The sequence below is a fragment of the Anser anser genome (assembly GCF_964211835.1).
Source record: "Anser anser genome assembly, contig: HAP1_SCAFFOLD_404, whole genome shotgun sequence".
Classification (NCBI taxonomy): Eukaryota; Metazoa; Chordata; class Aves; order Anseriformes; family Anatidae; genus Anser; species Anser anser.
In genome coordinates this window covers 23,011-36,995 of record NW_028154154.1, presented here as the reverse complement: position 1 = coordinate 36,995, position 13,985 = coordinate 23,011, and positions in this window count along the sequence as shown.

Here is a 13,985-nt window from a genome sequence, read left to right as displayed (position 1 = left end):
TAGTTCCATTCATTTAGCAAGATAGACTTCAAGGCCACCTATTCCAGGCCACTGGCATTGTTTGCAGACCCTTTGCTTCAAGAGGGAAAAATGCTCATCTGGTTACTTGGGTCAACATCCTTGTCCCTTGGGTCAAAATCCCAATAGTTAATGGGTAGGAGATGATGTTTTGCCTCTAACGTGAGCTGATATGGAAGAACTTGGGAAAAAAGTACTGCAAACGTTCATTTTCATGTTGTGTATTCAGATTAATGTAACCTTTGTTCCAATATTATGGAAGCTGCAGTGTTATCTGTAATTTACCGTGTAATCTCAAATTTTGTAAAGCTTATTGCAAGCTGTACATGGGAGAAGGAGTATATATGTTTGATTTAGTGAATGGCCAAGTCAGCGTTAGAGCATTTGAGCACGGGGTCAGAATGTGGTGTTGTAAAACCTCATAGTTAACTACTTCTGGATGCAACATTAATACTGTGTATCGCAAGCAGTGTTGTTGTTGTAGCCAGACAGTTAGATGCAACCGTATCTGGGTGAGGAAGAAGTTAAATTTGGCTTCTCTCTTTTTGCGCTTAGAACTTGGCAATAGCATGGCTGTCGATAGGAAACAGGTTTTGGCTTCTGTGAGCTTGTCTATAGCAAAGCTAATTATCTCCCTGTTCTTGTCTAGAACCATCCACAAGTAGATCAGCACTGAACTTCCCAGTTGTGTTAACAAGGCCCTCTCTTCATCGGGGCCGTCTGAATTATACCATGCTGGATTCTCCTGTCCCACCTTGTCAGCCCTCGACATCTTCTGTATTTGGCATTGGCAGTCCTAGGCTGTCCTTCATAAAAGAAATAGAAGATTCTACCTCTCAACAAGACGATGATAACATCTCAACAACCAGTGATTCCTCCTCTAGAGCATCTGATGAAGGTGATTTTTGTGTTCTCTGTTTAATTGACTTTTTTTTTAATGTGAAGTACCTTGCGTTCTTTAATATTCCACATCACCTTAGTAAATAAAATAGGTGAATGTCAACTTTGGATGCGAGAATTAAATTGAATTTTTAGTGTTTTAGAAGTATATAATCCTATCACCTTTTTAATAGAAGCGTGCTTTGGAATACGTTTATGATACCCTGATGTTAGAAAGAGTCAATGCTGAAATATACACGTTCAGCTAGGTTATATGTAAATTTTGAACTGGGACGGTAGGAAATCAGGCTGACTTGCCGTAGCTTGACAACTAGGCTGATTGTCTAGAAGGAAGAGTGACTCAGAATATCTAACAGACAGCTGGTTAAATGTGAATAAGTGCAGGTGACAAATAGGAACACGAGATGTTTTCCTGTGTTTCAGCAAGAGAAGATAAAGAAACTACTCTGTCATAAGCTATAGGCTGTTTTTTGACCTTTCTTGGTAGAAGGCTTCAGCTGTCAATACTTTCATGTCTTTTGCCAAATTCATTGAGGAAAGCACACCATTTTAAAATAAAAAATAAGCATCGTGTCGATGTAGGTTGGTACGTAGGTCTTCTCGCTGAAAGGGCGAACAGCAGGTTTGCAGCTTTTTCTAGTCCCCCATATAGACAGGGACTGACGTGTGCTCAGCAGGTTTTGCAGAGAACTTTTGTACAGCTGAGAGTAGAGTTGCTGGGCTTTAGCAATATAACCTGAGTGCACTAGAACTTTCTGGTGTGTCTTCGTAAAACATACATGGGCAGAAGATCGTTAACTCTTAGAGCAGCCTTTGGGGAATCTTCCAGGTTTAAAACCTATGCGATTATGATCTGTGCTGGCCTCCAGCCTTTTACCAACACAGAAAAAAGCTTTGTCCGTACAAATGCACTGATGTTTATGCGGTCCTCTTTTATCTTAGCCTGAAGGAAAAAAATATCTGCATTGGAAGCACAGTATTAACTTGGTAAGATTGCTGAAAACTACTTGCAGCTCTGTGAACAGTTTTCAAGTTTGTAGGTGATACTTGGTTTTCAGTCTGTACGTGAAGTTGATCTATTTAAAGAAGCTGAAGTCATGCTTATTTTTCTGTAATGAAGAACTTGAATTAGTGTGATCTTTATTGTTAAAGTTCTGTACGTACGAGAGGCATTTACATCTAGCATACGTCATTTTGGCAGATGTTGCAGTTTTAAAAAATACTTCATCGTCACTGCTCTGGCCCACAGAAGCTGAAAGAACTCATTCCCTCTCGCAGCATTCTGCAGCTAGCTCTAAGAAACCTGCATTCAGTTTATTTGTTTTTGGAGGACTGTGTCCTGTAAGTACTGCACAGTATTTCTTTTAATCAGTTTGAATGTGTACCTGTTTTTCTATCCACTTCTCATACTGTGTTTCCGTAGGTACGTGGAAGCACGTCTGTTTTTAAGCAAAACCAGCTTGGGTTTTCTCCATTTTACCCCGGAAAGACGGCCTATGCCGGTGGTGCAGCTGTAAGATCAAGGCAGCCAAAGACGGAACCTTATCAGGTATGAGAAAAGTAGTGTAGTGGGAAATAGTGATGGAAATAAAAAAAGCAGCACTGCCAAAGGAGCTTTGAGCAGGGAGCTGAATATGTGGTAACAGTTGCTCTTCTGCCCTCTTGGTCTACAAAAATAGACGTCTGAGATTGATTTCTGTTTAAATTCTTTAATGACAGTTTTTACCACAGGTAACACTTGTCAGAAAGAACAAGAATGACAGTTTGGGCTAGTTGTTGGTAGTTGGGGTTTCCTCTGTTGTTAGGTCTTTCAAAAAATTCCATTCAAGTGCCATTGTCTGCCTCTGACTACATTACGTTAAAATAACTTGATGCAAAAAGCCAATGACAGCATAACTTTGAAAACTTGTGTTTATGGTAGCAAAAGCTACAGTAGTCAAACCTGGCTAATATTTATCTGTGGATCTTCTTTTCCAAGCATGCCTACATTCATGCTATGGATATGTTGTATAAACCTGCAGTCTTTGAAAATATCTAAAATCAACTTTGCTGATCCTTTGTTCTTCTGGTACACAGAGGCATGCAGGACTAAATGCAGTCCCAAGATAAGCAGTAACATGCTTTCTGTTTTGAACGATTCATATAGTTCTTGGAGAGAGTTATTTGCCCCCAAGAGTTCTTGGAAATAGCAAATAAAAACTGCTGACAACTCTGATTAGCTAGAGCTGAATCGAAAAGGAAAGTCAAATCAGGTTTGGTAGGAATGTATTTAAATGAAAGTGACTTTTATCGATAAATCAAAAGGAATTTGAAGAAAATGAAAACGCGGGTTTGCTGGCTCTGTTCTGACAGTCCATTTGTGCAACGGAAAAAGGGCAGTACAAGTACCTCACTTACGGGAAACCTTGAAACCTTGTGGTGCAAAGCTGGGAACCCTCTTTGGTCGGCTATTTTTGTTTTTTACAATATTACTGCATTATGGTAAAAAGAGGAACCAAAATACTAGGCTTTTAAAGGAGAGAGTAGCTTGCTTCTTGCTGCTTGCTGTGAATGACAGCAAGGTACTAGAGAGTCCAGCGAAGGGCCACCAAGAAGATCAAGGGACTGGGAGCACCTCTCCTCTGAGGAGAGGCAGGGACTGCTGGGCCTGTTTAGCATGGAGGAGAGGAGGTTTGGGGGGATCTTATTGGTGTATATAAATACCTGAATGGATGGTGCAAAGAGCATAGAGAGCCATTGTGTTTTCAGCGGTGCCCAGTGCCAGGTCAAGAGGCAACAGGCACAAACTGAAACGTGAGGCTCTGTCTGAGCATCAGGAAATGCTTTTGCACTGTGCGGGTGATGGAGCCCTGGCACAGGTTGCCCGGAGAGGCTGTGGAGTCTCCCTCTTTGGAGGTCTTCAAGAGCTGACTTGACATGGTCCTGGGCAGCCTGCTCGGGGTGGCCCTGCTTGAGCGGGGGGGTAGACCAGGCGATCTCTAGAGGTCACTTCCAACCTTAACCATTCTGTGGTTCTGTGAGTCTCACTTGTGTTTTTACACGCTGCGTGGTCTGCTTCCTGTCTTCACATCGTGTGATAAGCACAGTGTGGTTATTTGAGGGGTTTAACCTGGGAAGAAAAAAAGTCACACCAAAGGAAGTTTTTGACTGATATTTGAAGTTGGGTGGTGCAAATAAACAGTTTACTTTTTCAGTGTAATGTTTAGATCTGTTACAGTTTAAATCAGATCTTTATCTTTTAAGACAAAGATTTGCAGCCAACTTTAATCTTGGGGGAAGGGAGGAAGCAAGAGAGAAGTAAAACTAGTTCCTGGTTATGATTGTATACACTGATTTTAAGATGGTACACTTAGACCATCGTGAAACTCTGAGGTCTGTGTTGTTACTGAAAATGCTTTCTGTACCACAAGCCTTTTCTTGAGTTCTGTTTCCCTGATTACTGCTTCGGAGGCCTTAGCAGTCCTAGCATCATCCGTCTTGACCTTTTACAAGTACGGAGTTCTTTTATTGCTCGTGCAACAAGCACGTGCAAGATGCACTGAGGCCCAAGGTAAACTTCATTAAACTCCGAACGTATTCTCTTCTTTATGGCTTGAACTCCCAGTGACTGCATGTTTCTCTGTCATCAGAATATATTGATTGTATCATCAGTGTAGCCTTGGGACGTAAAAAACATGCCTCCTTAGCTGAGAATTGACCATTGTAACACTTAAAATGCTAATTTTTCAGGCACAAAAGAGAGCGAAAGCTAGAGAAGAAACTGTGCGGTCCCACGCTACCTTGAGTACCTCAGCGTGGTGCATCTTGGAGGCAGTGGAGAAGCTGTCAAGCCCTTTGTTGGTAAATAGCACTTCTTTTAATCTGTTTTTGCTTCATGTGTTTATAAAACTTAGTAAATGTGCCATCAAAGGATAAAGATAAAACTATTCTTCCTTACGTTGTGGCCGGTTTAATTTATTGCGCTGTTTTTTCAACAGGATGCTAAAAGAATGACATCTCTTTTGCCGCTGTGTTGTGTAAGTTGACCATGAACCCCCACATTTTTGTTGCAGGGAACCCTCTCTCTCAGGAGAAAAAAATTGCCCTCTAATATTTATGCTTTGTTTTTTCCCTCAGCCTCCGGACATAGATAAACCGGATATTACTGACTTCCAGTCCAAACGAAGAAAGGTAAGAACCAATAATGTCTTAAGCTGAGGTAGATAACTTTTTCAATGCTTTATCACTATTAGAAAAATTTTCTCAAACCTCAGTGACAACATAGACATCAAATCAAGTTAATATTGGCATGTATCCACAATAGATGATGGGCTGTGAAGATTACTCAGGTTAAGAATTATGTTATCTTTGTAAGTTGAGAGCAACAGCTCTAGAACACACCAAGTCGTTTTATCTTGTCCCCCAACTTGGGGTGAAGCTGCATATTAAAATTCCTCTTGAGGCAAGTTTTCTCTTGAAGAAATGATCACAAATAGAAAAATACTGCTTGAGTGGTCATATAGACTTTGTACAGACTTCCGTGTTCATTCGGGCACAGAAAACTAATTTTTCTGCTTTTTATCACCATTCAAAGTAAAGAGGAGGAAAATTGTTAATTTCCGACGCTATAAATCTTACGCTCCTAAATTCCTATTTGGAGGTAGCACAGAACTGGTGAGAATGCTGTGGTAAAGCATGATTTCCTTTCATTTTGTTTAAAAAATGAAAACTAGTCATCTTTTTTTGATGACTTTAGTTAGGGGTATCATTAAATTGCAAAACTGTACCAGGCACAATAGCTCTTGGTGTATTAAATGCCTAACTGGGGGAATTAATATTTTTCATTTTTACCTTTAAAACCAGCGATGAACCATCGTTGGAGTCTGATAAATTTTCCATAAAATTAAATGGGCATCTCTTTCTGCGAAAACATCTGTGTTTCCAGTATCAGTCTGAGTGTACAAATGACCACTTGTTAAGTGTATGGGCTTCTTAGGCTGGAAATCAAAGTGGACAGTAATACTGGTTGCTTATTGCTTTTAACTCTTTCAATCTCTGTATTGTTTAGCCAGCACAATCTCCATTTGGTAAAGTTCTAAAATGAATGTAGCAGCAACTGCTTAGTTTTTAGGGGGGTAGAGGTTTTTTTTTTTCTTTTTCTTTTCTGACGCTATAAATCTTAACGCTCCTAAATTCCTATTTGGAGGTAGCACAGAACTGGTGATAATGCTGTGGTAAAGCATGATTTCCTTTCATTTTCTTTAAAAAATGAAAACTAGTCATCTTTTTTTGATGACTTTAGTTAGGGGTATTCTTGGGCTTATTAAATTGCAAAACCCTTAAATGACCACTTGAAGATCAGGTGACTGAAGGAAATAACAAGATGTGCAAACTTTTCATCTTCTGTTCTAATGAGAAAAGGGACAGTGTCTCAAGAAGTTTCTGTGCTAATTCCTTGACTGGATGGATGTATAATTAAGTTTACAATCACTTCAGAGTTTACAAACATCTCAGATTTCCTGGACCATCTTTTCACCATCTGCCAAATTACAAGGGCATGGAGAAGTGAAGTATATCATAAATATTATCCAAATAACTAAAACCAAATCTGGTGTGAATTCTCAGTTATATTATAGCAATACACCTGTGATAAGGCATTAAGAAAGATCTGCCAGATTTGCAACAGAGAGCCTGAAATTGTCAGCCACTAAATGAATGTTGCACGCAGCTGTCAGTGGGTGAAAGGAGATAGATTGTCTATTCATAATACTAGAATTCATAATGGTGGCGGGAGAAGGGTAGCCCGTGATGAGAAGCAATTATTTGCTGAGGAGACGATCGTGTGTTTTCCTGCTAAAGTGAACATGCGGTTGACGGAACACTTGTGCACTCGGGCTAAACTTCTGCAGTGGGTAGCAGTGATGTGGTATTTTTCTTATTTCAAGGAACTGTACCAGGCAGAATAGCTCTTGGTGTATTGAATGCCTAACTGGGGGAATTAATATTTTTCTTTTTTACCTTTAAAACCAGCAATGAACCGTCGTTCACTCGAAGTAGATTTGTGAACTTACATAAAACATGTCTTATTCAAGGTTTCAAACTGAATGTAATATTTTTTAGAAAGATGTATTTTTGTATACTTTAGAGAGAGTGTGAATCCTATTACTAAGAGCTGGGAGATACTGTGAAATTAAAGCTGCGGTGTAAACGATTTCCTGTTGGTATTGATTTGAACAATAGCATGCTTCCTAAGACTGTATTTTCTGATCCTTAAGACCGCAGGCGGAGCCATCGGTAAATCTTGTAGCCTTTAGGGTTTGTTTTCTGTCTGACAGTTCAGTTAAGTCAGTTTTGCAGAACACGCAGTGGTCTGTGTTAAAAATTAACTCTGGTCTGTGAAAATGCTTTGAAAAGGGAAGTCAAACCCACTACTTGAAGTGCATCTAATGCACATGTAAAGCATTGGATCATATTTTAATGAATGAGATTATTGTAAGATTGACAAGTTGTTTTTTTTGAGTGTGTTCTATTGTTTGTGTAACTTTGAAGGGGGAAAATGTAGGGGATGTGAAGCCCAGAAGCCTGTATAATTAGTTGCTTAACACTTCAAATGTTAAATTAATGAATTAAGCTACTAAAAAAAAAAAATCACAGTGTGGGCAGAGGAAAAGATAGGAGCATATTCTAGGAACATGGATTATTTTAATTATGGTAGCATGAATTATTTTGTCTATGAAGCTAACTGCCAAATTTTGAAACGGAATTCAGTCAGACTTTGGCTACTTATATATAGCTTTATGGATTTCGTTACTGGTTTTCTGGTGATTTCCCTCTACAAGTTGAACGGTCTTCAGAATTTTCAAATTGTATTCACTGAGTGCCAAGACCGATGGGGGGAGGTTTATAGTTCTGTAATTTGTTTTCATCAATAAATATTGGAATTAATTTGGGTGGACATAAGGATAAATTGATTGCTGTTTCCCTTTCAAAGCTGGAATCCCAGAATGCATTCCAGCCTCCACCTGTTAAGAGACTTGTGACACCAACAGTAAACCGTCAGCCGATGCGTTATACGCGGTATTCTGAACCATCACCGACTTCAACTACTCAGTCCAGCAAAATTTGCCAGAGAGGAGACACAAAGTTCCAAGTGAGTACATTTTTGAGTCCTTATGTGCCTGTTTTTTTTTTCCAGTCTTGGAATGTTTCTCAAACCAATTGTTATCCTATCTTTGCAAAAAGTACTGATAGTATGTTTGAGGCGAGCTTTAAGGCAGTGGGAACCATTGTGAAATAGATTGAGCTTTTATGGATTTAATTCTGTTTTTGGAACACTCAGTGTCTTGTGGTTGTTTTCACGATGTCATGATGTGCTATTGAGTCATCCTGTTCTCAGTGAAAGAATATTAAAAGACAGAAATGTTTTCCTTTTATATTCTCATGTACACAAAGCTGTCACTGATGAAACATGCTCGTGTTCTGTGTAAACTATTCCAGGTGAGCTATGTGCTCCAAGTGAGAGTTCTGACAATGTGCTGAGTTATCGGTTTTGATTGCTTTGGAGTAGATGGAGTCTGATAAATTTTCCATAAAATTAAATGGGCATCTCTTTCTGCGAAAACATCTGTGTTTCCAGTATCAGTCTGAGTGTACAAATGACCACTTGTTAAGTGTATGGGCTTCTTAGGCTGGAAATCAAAGTGGACAGTAATACTGGTTGCTTATTGCTTTTAACTCTTTCAATCTCTGTATTGTTTAGCCAGCACAATCTCCATTTGGTAAAGTTCTAAAATGAATGTAGCAGCAACTGCTTAGTTTTTAGGGGGGTAGAGGTTTTTTTTTTCTTGTTTGTTGATAAATGATAGAAAACAGAAAAGTATGTCCCTTTTACGGGGTTGGCAAACACAAGTTTTGATGAAAACTCTCCCCCCCACACACACAATTTTTGTCATTTTGTTTAAAATAATTACTTTCTTTGTTAGAGGATTTGACAAATTTGATTTAGTGTTCTATCAGTTTGTCCTCAATGCTGAGTGAAGCAGTGATGCTTACTTTAGCCCCAAAATTTAACTGAACTGTACCCACAATGCTGAATTAGGGAACAACGTTAAGTAGGTGAGGTGTATTCAGGGCTATAAAATTAAAAATAAATAAATAAAATAAAAACCACAAAAAAACACATGAAGTGGTTGTTGGTACTTTGTGTATTCTGTACATATTCAGCTAAGTCTTGAACTAAACTTAACTTGCAGGGGATGAGAGAGAAGACTTTGCCTGCAGAACAGCGAGCAGAACCATCTGAAAGGTATGACATCTATTAATTTAAAACTTACTTGAAGAAAGAAAGAAATCTCCTTTTTCAGTACGGTCTGCACCTGAAAGGTGGTGACAGTTCTCAGTAAAAGGAATGGGAAATCCAATGAAAATTTTGTATTTTGAGGCAGCTGCAAAGTCTGGATTGTGTTTGAAGATCAATAGAACTTTGAGAAAATTGTTGTTTTTGTGAAAGGAAGGAAGACGAGCAAGAATAAAAGTACTGATACACCACTTTTTATCCCAAGTTTATCTTCTGAGAAGGATACGAAGATGGGAAACGAGGCACGTTATAATGCTGTATCCACAGAAAGGATCTTTGCTATTGGAGGCCTTATTTTTTCCTTCTACAGGAAATATGGCTCATTTTGTAGTTTAACTAAATCTGTAGCATTACAAATTTTGCTTTGACAGATATTTCATGGTTTATAACTCAGTTTACTTATAACAAAATAATTTGTCCCTCTTAATGTTCCCTAGGGGAAAAGCTATTAGTTTTAGCTATTTAATTGCTTGCAGTTTGAAAGCTCTGTCCTAATGGGATGATTCTTTCTGAAGCATTCTTTAGAAGGTGAAGTAGGGGAAGTGAGTTACAGTTCAGGAGGATGTTTATTGATGTGTTTTTTTCTTTATTTTTTAAGCAAAAACATGGAGGAAGATTTATGATTTATTATTCTTTTTTTTAATACTCCTTTCATGATGAAGTTAATTGTCTGCTTTGAGTTCACATGAAGACCATGTGTTCTTTAGAATCATTTGAGTCCAAATGCTAACTCATCTCTAAAATAAAAAAAATCCAGCAGAATTAATTGAATTTCTTCTTGAGGAGACTGCTTTGTGTTACACTGCTTTCTTGGTTTAGGTCAAATGAGTTATCCTCCAGATAATATTGATGGCTTTTCCTTCTGGGCAAATGGTGTTTTGGGTAATAATGCTTGAGTTAAGGGACTTTGCACTCGGTTTTTAGGGAGTCGCTCTTTTCAAAGAACAGTAGCAGGGAATTTTGTTGACTCTATGCTCATCTGCCAAGCAATTCTTAGGTGACCATGGGCATTCTTTGGCTTGCAGAAAGAACTCAACACTTTGTTTTGGCATCTAAAAGTTGGACTTCACAACAACCACCTTTTTAGGGGTGGAAGCGACTGGCTTTAAGGTTCTGGTACAGGTGCAATCAGGTGCTGGGTTTTAATTATGTTTTTTTCAAACTGTTCTAAATTGTCTTTGTTAGAACTCCTTTCTACTTCTCCATTTAGGAAGGAGATACAGAAAACTCACACTGCTTTTGATTTCGTTCACAAAGTTTATTGCAGTGCCCTACCTTTTGTTTGTAGAGTAGGTAGTGGTGGTAGTGTTTTTTGTGATGCTGGTCTCTGTTGGGTGCCATGTTCTGGAGCAGGAGCACCACACTGATCTGCTGGCAAGAGTCCCTTTGGACAGTTGAGTTGGAATACTCAGTAAATCTCTGGCCCACCAATGCTATATATTTATGCGTGTGTGTGTATATATATAGATATTTTATATCCTGAGTCCAATTGTAGATTAGACTTGCTTGAAGGCTGACAATTGTCTTTGCCCCCTTGAAGCTCACAGGTGTTAACAGAAAGAGGAATATGGGCTGTTATGGGCAAGCGATAGTTGTCTGAATGAAGATCTATTTTGATGTAAGACTTTTTTCAGAATTCTAATGGATTGACAGTTTGGATTAGAGAAAAGTCTGAGCATCTGCCTTAGGGATCTGTCTTCCTCTATGCAGTTACAGTGCTAAGCAGGCTGTTGTCAAGTATTTGACAAGTTTAGACCAGTTCTCCTCCTCAGTATTGTGGGAGTTTGACCTGGTGTCTTCCAGTGCGATCTAATGCACTTTTGTACTGACTGACTGATTGGCTGCAAGATAAGCTTTGAGGTCACAGTTTTTCCAGGCATACTTCATTTTCTTGCCATAGTACTTTTGTTAGAGTTATTCCCTATTCCACTTCTGGTTTGGGTTATTTTTTCCCCATTTGCTCTTGGATTAGGATATCTTTCTGGTTTTGAGCTAGGCTTTTTTAAGTACCAGAAAAACGCCTTTGTATGCCTTACAAAAGGGATCTGTATTCATGTCTGAAAAGACTTCTGGAATGTTGGCATACCCAAACACCTCTGCTGTTCCTGCTGATGGCCACATGAAAGCCAGAGCTGCTTCTGAAGCTTAGGCCATATTACCTTGCCACACAAGTCTAAGGCGTCCCTATTCTATCAGAGCTGTTGGCAGTGTTTCCCATGTGTATGTGTGCATATGTGCACTCTTTCTGTATTTTTGTGAGCTGTTCTTTTATATCCCTGCAAAAGATACACGTGCATCGCAGAATCAGAGAACCAGTCCTATTTAAAGGAAGCACTGGAAAATAACAATCTAAATCAGCTCTTCTATTTCAGGTCTTCTGGCTTAGTCATTGTTCCCATGTGAACGGTGCACTTATGTATGTCCTTTTCATTGCTGCTGTTAATAAAGTTTTTCCTATTTAGAACATCAAGTATTTACCAGCGTTTAGCAACTTGTGAGACAGCTTTAGTTTTTTTCTGATCAGCAGGTTTCAATTCTAGGACTAATAACAGCTCTAATATCTTGAAAAAAAAATTTGGCTGGTAATTTTTTTTTCTCTTGTTTCCCCCAACTTCTGTACTGTCGTGTGCTAGCAATGTGACCAGCTACAAATTCAGTACTGCTGCGTCCAATGGTCTGTCTTCAGGAGTGAGTAGCGGAGGTGGCAAAATGAGAAGGGAAAGAGGAATACACTATTTATCAAGAGCTGTACAAGAACAGGTAAGTGACTCTTAAATTAATTGCTGTCACTGAGCTTACTGAAGTAACTAGCTAAGTGTGTCAGTTTTATTGCATCATAGTAAATTATAACAATACCGCTTTATTTTTGCATTGTTTTTGTTTTCTTGTGGGTTTCAGAGCAGGCTCCAATTGATTTCCTGTGTTTGAATACCTGAACTTTGCTTATGTAATTTTGAAATTTTTAATTCTCTTACCTTGGAGATTCTTCAAACTATAACATTTCTCGTTAGCAATTGAATGAATGAGTCCTAAGAAGAGAAGTAATGTTTTGGTGAAGGTTTGTATAGTTTTTCTACAGGAATGATACTTGAAACGAGTGCCAAGTATAAAAAGAAAAAAAAAAGCTTAATTTTTGGTTTCATATTTAAGTCGTACAGAAAGATACAGGCCAAGAGTGTGAAAAAGAGTAGTAGAAGAGAGCATTCTGCATGTCTGCTAACGATGACTCAGTTTTTGATACTCACCCAACTCATTGTGAGAGAGTTTTTTTCTCATTTTAATAGGAAAAATCTATTCCATAAAACTATGACCATGAATATTCAGATTATTTTTTCTTTTATTGGATGTTATATAAGCTGCCTGTAAGTTAATTTAAGTATTTATGTTAACATTAAGTATTTAATTAATATTAAGTTAATATTAAGTATTTAAGTTAATTTAAGTTTCAAATCATTAAATGGGACTTCCGGATGATGCAATATAAAGAAATCGTAAACACTGTTGTTTATTCCTGTAACGCAAATAAAATAATGGTCCAAATATCAAAAGTTCCATAAACTTTTCAAATCAAAACTGTGAAACAGATGTAAGCTACAGGATGCACTGAATATCAGTAGCACCAACTTACACCCCTACCTAGTCATTTCTAAGTAGATCATGATAGTACTGTACAAATTTTGGTCAGATTTTCTATGCCATTTAAAACATAACTCATCCAATCTTAGTAATCAAATAAAGTAAGTGGCAGGGATGAAAATTGAAGTTGTTAAGAGGCTCTCTTCTGATTTTTATATTTGCATCCTGATACATGGTATAGACTGTATTTACCAGAACACAATCTTCAGTGCTGTTAGTCTGACTTTCTTTGGTGCTTTTTGTGTTTAGTTTGGTTGTTGAACCTACCTGCTTCTTTAAACATTACCTCTTTCCACGTTCCCTGCTGTAATGACTTTAGAAACTTTGGCAGCTATCCTGCCTAATTTTGCAAGAGGAACACTTTCTCACTTGTCTTGAGAGTGTACTCTTAATTGAAGCCATGCGAGGGTAGTTAGAAAGGATGATGCTTCTCCAGAGCTTTGATGACTAAAGTATAGAAAAGAAAGAAAAAAAATGTGATCTGTGCGTCTCTGTTCTGCACAGGTTTTGAGTTAACTTTCAGTGTTCTTGCTGTACAGTTGTTGAATAGAGTATAATGTGGAAGCAGGCCTGCCATAAATTAAAATGACGTGGTAGACAGAGGTGGGGAGATCGGGATTTCTTCTGGAAACTTGCTTTCTCTTAATTTGTATGGATTTTTGTTCTATTTAATTTTGTTAATAAATTGGGTGCGATGGGGTGAGAAAGTAGTATGTCTTGTATAAGAAAAATTAAAATTTGCAACTTTAGGAAGTGGAGGAACCAGTGCTACCGAACATACCCCTACCCATCAGTGCTGCATCGCTGCCTCAGTTCAATTCTAGTTTCGTTGGTAGTAGCGCTGTCTCAGCGTCACCGAGCGCTGTTTCAACAGCAGCAATGAGCACGGCAACTCCAGCAGCTGCGACGGGCATGGCAAATCTATCAGAGGTGGAGGGCATGACAGATCCATCAGAGGTGGAGGGCATGATAGATCCATCGGAGGTGGAGGACTTGACAGATCTATCAGAGGAGGAGGTGGAGGACATGATATATACAACGGCGACGTCGGGCATAACGTGTTCAACAGTGCCCTCAGGCTTGACATATCCAATAA